Raw genomic sequence first — 9,366 nt, 5'->3', positions numbered from 1 at the left:
CCATTTTGTATCCAAATTTATCCAAATATTTATAGAAATTTGAGTATCCGATTAATATCTATATCCGTATCTATTTTATCACACAAATAGATATAGATATGGATAGATAACTATTTGATCTGAATATTCAATTTAATTTATAATCATATTTAATTTTATATAGTATTTATAAATTTTTAAAAAATATATATAATTATATTATTATACTATTAATTTGATTTATCATTCACTCAGTAATATCTTTGATCATGTGGTCATAAAGTTGAATTATTCAATTTATATGTATATTTATATCCATATTTTCAATATGATTTGCATCCTTATATGTTTAAAATAAATATAGATGTAAGTTTTATATCTAAATAATATCTATATCCATATATGTATCCATCAAATAAAATAAAAATAGATATAGATATGCTGTTGTTTATATTCTACACATTGTTTCCATATCCTTCCTACCTAATGCTCCTTCTCTTTCATTGTTTCAAGAGTTGAATTATGGAACGATGTCTTATTTGAGGAGGCAAATTGTAGAAAGGCAAGATCAAACAAGAAAAAGTGAGCAGAAGCAAAGAATGGTTTGGGAGGGAGGGATGAGGGTAACTGTCACACCTCTAATCTGAGATCGTGAGTCAAGAGTCATGGCAACTGCCATATATTTATGGAGAACTCTCTACAAGCATACAAGATATCTCATCATAACATCATAAGGTAATAGCGGAACAAAATTTAAATAATTAATATTCAACCTTAATTCAAATAATCAAATCAAATATCTTACAAAATAATATTTCATAGTTTTGCATCAAATTTTAAAAAAAATTAATATAAAATAAAAAAATATTAAAATCTACCTCTAATTCTTTCTTCCATAATAAATCTCTAAGTCAAGCTACTTCTCTGAATCTTTAAAATAATAAATTATAGAATAATGAGTTAAACAGTCCAGTAAGTAATATATACTTTAGCTAGATAAATCAAATAATAACAATATACTAAAAATAAGAATGCAAAGTGTATCAATTCAAAATATATAACACTAATCAAAGATCCATATGAATTTATTTTCATTTATAAATTAATTTTTTTTAAAATATCATGTTCATCTCGACAGTCATGAACTAAAATAAAGTATCAATATATAATCCCCAGTAACAAGATATCAAATTATCAGTATTAGCTCTCCATTGATAGGATATCAAAATACCTGCACACAATCTCCACTGACAATGTATCAAAGTACCAGCATTTAACTACTCTACTGGTAGGGTATCAAAGTACTAACGCACAACCCCTACTGGCAGAATATCAAGGTACCAGCATTTAAGCCCCACTGGTATAGTTCAATATATAGTCAGACTGTGAGTCAAAATTTATCTCAAATCAATACCTTTTCTTAAAAATATATTTTATATTTCAAATCAAATAATTCATAAAGCCATGCAACATTGAAATCAATCAATATGATTTATATCAGATTCAATACATTCAATCATAAATCACTTAGTATTTTAAAAAAATATATATTTAGTAATTTAAAATACATAAATCATAAATAGTCTATTATAAAAAATATTTTATAATTTATCGATAAATCAAAAAAAAATAAAGCATTACTTTACCTTACACATACTTCGATGAATCCACATAATTTTAAAAATTTTTCTTTCAAAATCTAATATCCAAAATTATACTTTTATCGAAATTTAACCATAATTATTTTGATAATAAAAATTTAAAATTTTGAAATCCTTATAAGGCTAGATGAGCTATAACGATCAACATCCAGTTTGTTTGATCTAGGATATCTAGCTAATCGATTAACAGTCATACTAGGATGCAATCGATGGTAAAATCTCATAATATCTAGCTCGAATAAGATAAAGGCTAACAAATTATCCAATAGTCAATGGTCAAGATCCCTTCATCAAGATCTATGAAAGTTATTAGAGGATCTTTCTAAGATCCAAAAAATTTTAAAAGAGAGACACCATCTAGAGAGAGATACTTTTAAAGATAGAAACTTATAAAGAGAGAAAGTGAGCTTTTTGCAGAGAGAGAAAATAAAGAGAACAAGTAGAAAGAGAAAATAAAGAGAGAAATAATTCTAGAAAGAGAGAGAGAGAAGAGAACTCTCATCTTCCCTTTTTTTTTCTTCTTTTTCTTTTTTTCTTTTTTTTTTCTTTCTTCCTTCTTCTTTCTCTCTTCTTTAATGGAACAAGGGACCCTTTTATCCCCTTGTTCTTAAAGCAAGGGAGGTCCCCCAGTCGGCAACACCTATGGTTGGAAAGGCAAACCATGGTGGTGACCAAGGAACTTCGGTTCGGTGAATAGCAACAGTAAATGACACTAGGAAAAGACTAATACACTAATGAAAAAATAGGAGAATTTAAGAGATGACTTTCCAAGAAAAATTCAGCAATCGCTGGCCAAGATCAATGGTCTATAGGCTAAGGAAGGGGAAGGAGAAGATTAATCAATGCTTGCTTGCCTGTTATCTAACTTTTCTAATGACTATTAGCTGAATCTCAAATGAACTTGAGAAGATGAAGATGGATCTTTCTTCCAATGAAGAATGATGGGTGGCAATGGAGGTTTCATAAGGGACTTCATCCCTTTAAATAAAGGTGGAGGGAGGAAAAGAAGCTGAAAGAAATCCAACTCCCATCATGATTTGGAGTCGGAGTCAAAGGAGGAAGGAAGACTCCTTCGGGAGTCCTTCTTCCACCATAATTTATAGTATGTGCATTGCACGTGTTGGCCTTTCCATCCTTTTTTTTTATTCTCTTTCTTGCCACTTTAAAATTTGTGCTGCTGGATTTTAATTGGGTTGGATATCATATTCTCTCCTCTAAAAAAAAATTATCCATAATTTTTCTTGCTCAAGTCCTAAAAAATTCAAAGTTACTTTTACATTAAATCATAATTATCCTCTAATTTCAAAATCAAATCTTTATCATAACATCTTTCAAACAAAATTCTTATTTTGATTAGCTTAAAAATAATTCAAACCACTATGCTTCTACTGTGTCACTCTGATTCAAATTGAATAATGCACTTGTGTCAAATCTAAATTTCTAAGTTAACATAATTAATATAAGTTATCATCCCAATATCCCTAGTGCCCACCCACCTACTCTCATCTTTGATTCTATATGTTATAAATTGTCCAACTCTGATACCATATTAATTGTCATGCTCTCAATCTAAGATCACAAATCAGGAGTCATGGCAAGCACCGTATACTCATTGAGAAATCTTCCGATAAGCACACAAAATATCTCATCATGATATCATAAAGTAACAGTAGAATAAAATTTAAATAATTAATATTAAATTTTAATATAAATAACTAAATCAAATATCTTATAAAATAATATTCTATAATTTTACTTCAAATTTTAATAAATTCTAATATAAATAAAAAATATCAAAGACTGCCTCTAGTTATCTTTTCCATAATGAATCTCCAAATCAAACAAGTCCTTTGAATCTGTAAAATAGTAAATTATAGAGTAACAAGCTAAACAGATCAGTAAGTAATGTACACTTTAGTTAGATAAATTTAACAATAATAATATATTGAAAATAAGCATATAAGGTGCATTAATTCAAAACATACAACATTGATTAAAATAAAATCCATACGAATTATTTTCATTCATAAATTGATTTCTTTTAAAATAACATGTTCATCTTGACAACCATGAACTAAATAAAAGTACTAGCGCATAATCCTTATTAGAAGGATATCAAATTACCAGCATTTAATTATCCCACTAATAGGGTATCAAAATACCAGCATACAATCTTTACTGACAGAATATCAAAGTACCGATATTTAATCATCCTATTGGCAAGGTATCAAAATATCAATATATAATCCTCACTGATAGGATATCAAAATATCAGTATTTAACCGTCCTATTGACAGAATATCAAAATACTAGTGCACAACCTCCACTGACAAAGTATCAAAGTACTAGTATCTAACCCCTACTCAATATATGTCAGACTGTGAGTTAAAATTCATCTCCAATTAATACACTTTTCTCAAAAATATATTTTATATTCTAAATTAAATAATTCATAAAGCTATGCAACATCAAAATCAATAGATATGATTCATATCAAATTCAATACATTCGATCATAAATCATTAAATATTTAAAAAAAAGGATATATTCATTAATTGAAAATATATAAATCAGATTCATAAATCATATAATCCAATATAGAAAATATTTTATAATTTATTGATAAATCTAAAATAATAAAGCATTACTTACTTCATATGTACTCCAACGAATCCACATAATTTTAAAAAAAAATTAAAATCTAATATCCAAAATTATACTTTTATCAAAATTTAGTCATAATTATTTTAATAATAAAAATTTTAAATTTTGAAATCCTCATAGAACTAGTTGAGCAATAACAACCGAAATCATGTTGGTTCGATCTAAGACATCTAATCAATTAACGATCATATTAGGATGCAATTGATGATAAAATCTTATGATACTTGACTCGATCAAAATAGGGACCGACAGACTGTCTGACAGTCTACGATCAAGATCCCTTCATCAGGATCTATCAAGTCTATTAGAGGATCTTTCTAAGATCCACAAAATTCTAAAAGAGAGACACCATCTAGAGAGAGACACTTTTAGAGATAAAGATTTTTAGAGAAAGAAAAGTAAATTTTTCCTAAAAAGAGAAAGTAGAGAGACAAAGTGGAAAGAAAAGTGGAGAAAAAAATAATTCCAAAGAGAGAAAGGGAGAGAAAAGATGAGAGAGAAGAGAACTCTTTTGTCTTCTCCTTTTTTTTCTTTTCCTTTTTTTTCTTCTTTTTTTCTTCCTTCTTTCTCTCTTCTTTAACGAAATAGGGGATCCTTTTATCCCCTATTCCCGAAGCAAGGGAGGTCCTCCAGTCAGCAGCACTCATGGTTGAAAGGACAAACCATAGTGGTAATAAAGGAACTCTGATCCGATGCCGACAGTAGCAAACAGTGCCAAGAAAAGACCAATATGCTGATGCAAAAATAGGAGCATTTTGGAGTTGACTTCTCAAGAAAAATTCGATGATCGTCAGCTAGAATCAATGGTCTATATATAGGCTAAGAAAGAAAGAGGAGAAGGTTAATCGATGTTTGCCTACTTTTTACCTGACTTTTCTGGCAACTATTGGCTAAATCTCTAACGAACTTGAGAAGAGGAAGATGGGTCTTTCTTCCGATGAAGAACGGTTGCCAGCGATGGAGGTTTCATAAGAGACTTCATCCCTTTAAATAGAGGTGGAAGGGCGTAAAAAGAAGCCAGAAGAAATTCGACTCCCATCATGATTTAGAGTCGAAGGAGGACTCCTTCGGGAGTCCTTATTCCACCATAATTTCTGGCATGTGCAACGTACGTGCTGGCTTTTCCATCCTTTCTTTTTTTGGTTGTCTTTTCTACCACTTTAAAACTTGTGCAGTTGGATTTTAATTGGGTTGGGGTATCATAGTAACCATCTAAGGTAGAAGATGGGCAAATGATCTAGGAAGGAAAGGCAACCATCTAAGGCAAAGGAGGTAATGACTAGGGAGGTCATGCAAACAATCTAGGTAAGAAAGACGAATGATCTAGTAGGTGAAGGAGAAGAGGAGAAACAAGATCCAACCACCAATCTTCTTTGGCGAGGATCTAGGAGGTCAGTATAATTTGGGACTAAATGGGTTGAGGTTCTCCCCTTTCTCACCATGATAGGAGAGAGATGCTTCCGATCATTGTAAAGAAGGAGAGACTTTGCTCACATCTAGATCCCACTAAGAAAAGGGAGTCAACTTTTCTTCAACTCTTATTAATGCATTGAACACTTTTAGTGAACAAGAAAAAATAAGAAATATAATGATGGAGAAGAAAATGGCAAGCTCATCTAGTATAATTGCTTCTTTAACTACATTTGGATCACCTTATAAGAGACATGTCAAAGAAATCATTGAATGCTCTCTCAAGAGTAGATAGGTCGAGTAACGCAAAGGCTGTGGCAAAATTTCATGTGGGCCTAATTATGATAGGATTGTTTAAGGATGCCGAACAAGCGATGATTTGGCTAAAAAATCTTCAGTGAAGAAACTAGATGTGATTAGTTTTGCTTGGGTATGCTTAGGTTTGGTTGAAGCTTGTGTGGACGTATTTTAGTCATTTGTTGATGTCATTTATTTGTGAGGGCATGGTTTAGTCTTTGGTTCGGGAATGTCAAATGGAACATCTATTGTGAGGATTTTATGAACGTTGCATTGAACCTATGATATTTGCTTTTCTTAATACTTTTGGTTTGGTTTCTCTTAACTGATGTTGTTGTTACATATGTTTTCATTAATATTTGATGAAGTAGTACGCATATCTGTTATGGTTAAGAAAATATCATGTAATAAGTAGCTGTGCTTGAAATGGTTATTTTGCAGTAGGAAGCATAAGATCATTCTATAATCATACTAAAATGAGATATTAATATTCCAAATGTGATAGGAAGCATTTATATCATTGGTTTATGTTGACAAGATGGAGAGATGCTATCTATTAGCTATGATTCAGAACCATCTAAAGAATTCTATTCTAATACAAATGATGAGTCACTAAAGATGCTACATATTATAGCCATCACCGTCATACGAGAAGTATTTATGTAAGCAATCTTGTAGATTATCTTGCTTAAGAGAGCATATGTATTGAGGTGCTCCAAGTTCTTTGCGATAGATGTTTTAATTTCTTCAAAATGGATCGACATGTGTTTGTGGATTTTTGCAATTTATTGGAGAAACAACTCTAGAAAAATTTAAAATTTTTATCTGTCAAGAATAATGTTGCAATATTTTGATGATGAAATCTCATAATGAGCAAAATTGAACTATGGCAAAAGGATTTCAATACTCAGGAGAAATTATATCTTGAGACTTCAATAAAGTTCTTCAAGAAATATGTCTGGCAAGGAGTTAATTTTTCCCCCTTTTGATACAACTTCAGTTGAGTTTTGATTTAATCCTAAATATTATCCATATTTTCAGGTAATTCATTTTAACGAACCACATCATAAATTTTGCTATGTAATCTCAATAATATTGTGCGCTTTTATCCTTTAAAGAATTATATTGCAACTACAGATGTATACCAGTGAGGAGCAAATTCCATATCGCAGGAAGATGATCGATCCAACACAAAATATCATCAGTTCTCGTGCATGTAATATGTGCTTTTATATGTATATCGATAGTATGAAAAGGAGCTGCAAATGATTCTACTGTTTTCCTAGAGTACCTAACAAACCTAGAATGCCAATTTCCATTACTCCTCGAAGGTAATCTGATATTATCTTTTATTAGTTATCTTTGATAAACTACAAGAATGATGTGATAAAGTAATTTATATGTTCTTGAAATATATGGGAATATTATCTTGTCGATTCAGGATACCCCAATATACCATGTTTTCTGTCACCATATCATGGAGAGAGATACTAAGTGCCTTTGGTGGGGCACGATGAAATTCTACTAACATAAAGGAGCTATTTAACTACAGACACTCATCCTTGTGCAAAGCTATTTAGCCTTGGTTTAGAGCACTAAAAGCCCAATTCCTAATGTTACCTTAACTCCATGCTGTGCCATGCATATTTTTATCAAAATGAACACTACGAGAGATCGTTCATTTGAGAAATATGAGGAGTAGATGATTCTGTATAACCTCAACAAAATAGCACATCATAGGAAAGGGTTTAAGTAAATATAGCACAAAGCCAAATATGGCAGATGAATCAAGCTTGAGATTAACATAATAACATAATACATAGTATATGGCAAGCTAGATGTTATCTGTTGTTTCACTTTTGGACTGATTTTTTCACTTTTGTGGGGACATATATCATTATAATACTGCAGTATTTTCAAGAAGTTTTTTTTCTGAATTTAGATTTATGAATCATCTTCTGTAAATTTTATATGCATAGTTTTAAATTATAGGTGTTATAGTAGATCAACATATCTTAGAAAATAATAGAGAAATTATAAATGTGTTGTTTTTTTATTATTTTTTTTCTTTACCAAAAAAAGTTTCCATTTTCTGTTATTAACAAAAAAAAAAAACTAACAACCAAATATATTTTTGCTGCCACAAATGTTTAAAAAAGGAAACAGATTTCCTGTGTTTGAATTCTTTTAAAAAAGGAAAAGTGGCATCACGCCAAAGGCAACCTTAGTCTCCAATCTCAATCGTAACCCTAATCCCAATCCAATTATTGCTTAGAGGCAAGACATAGAAAGAGAGAGAATGGGAGGGGCGCGACAATGGCTGGAGTGGTAGCAAACTCCATGATCATGGTGGATTTGAATGCTAGAGTACCAATGGCTGTGAGAGATATGACTGGAAAGGGAAGGGGACAGCTTGATTAGAGAAAGATAGGATTGAATGATAAAGGATGGTGAACTGGTGAAGGAGAGACTCGTGTAAAAAGGGAACGGATGGTAGTACATTAGCACAAGACTTAAGAAGAATGCAGGGGGCCAAGGTGTGGGAACAAAAATATAGGGATGGTTTCCTGGATATTATAGACTGGTTGAAACTTTATCTAAGCATACATTCGGAAATTTATTCAGTTGTGGTTTGAAATAAACATGGAAACCACTCTTCCCATGAAAAATCATAGAAATTGAGCTTATCCAAATAGACCTTAGAATATTTGAATATTATGGATAAATCACGATTGTTTGACAACCACTGACCAGTACCTATCCACTTGTTTCACATGGCAATATTTTTCTATGTTTGCTCCGTAGTCCCATTGATACAGTAAAGACACATGCGAGCATGCATTTCCTCTTGCATTTGCATTTGGTACACGCTAAATAGAATTTGAGTATTTATTCAAGATCAAAAAATTCAAACAACACTTTTTAGCTAGTCATTTTGGATGAAATCTTAAATCCTCATAAATAGATATATGCAAAAAAACCGATCAAATTACAAAACCAAACGGAACTGCTAATTTCAATTCGATTCAAATCGATTTTTTCAAATTCAATTTGATTTCGATTTAAAAATTCTAGAAACCAAAAAAATCAATTCAATTTTGATTTTAATTTAAAAAAAACCGATTTAAATCGAACGGACCCATGAAAACTACAATAAATATATATATATATATATATATATATATATATATATAGTCTATTTAGTCCATCTCATAAATTGTCTATTTAATCTATCCCATAAACTGCTCATTTAGTTCATCTCATAAGCTATCTATTTGATATAAACTCAATAGCCCACAACTCAATGAATTGAATTGATTTTTTCGATTTGATTTTAATTTTAATTTTAAAAAAC

Source organism: Elaeis guineensis, chromosome 7, assembly GCF_000442705.2.
Source record: "Elaeis guineensis isolate ETL-2024a chromosome 7, EG11, whole genome shotgun sequence".
NCBI lineage: Eukaryota > Viridiplantae > Streptophyta > Magnoliopsida > Arecales > Arecaceae > Elaeis > Elaeis guineensis.
This window is presented reverse-complemented; position numbering follows the sequence as displayed.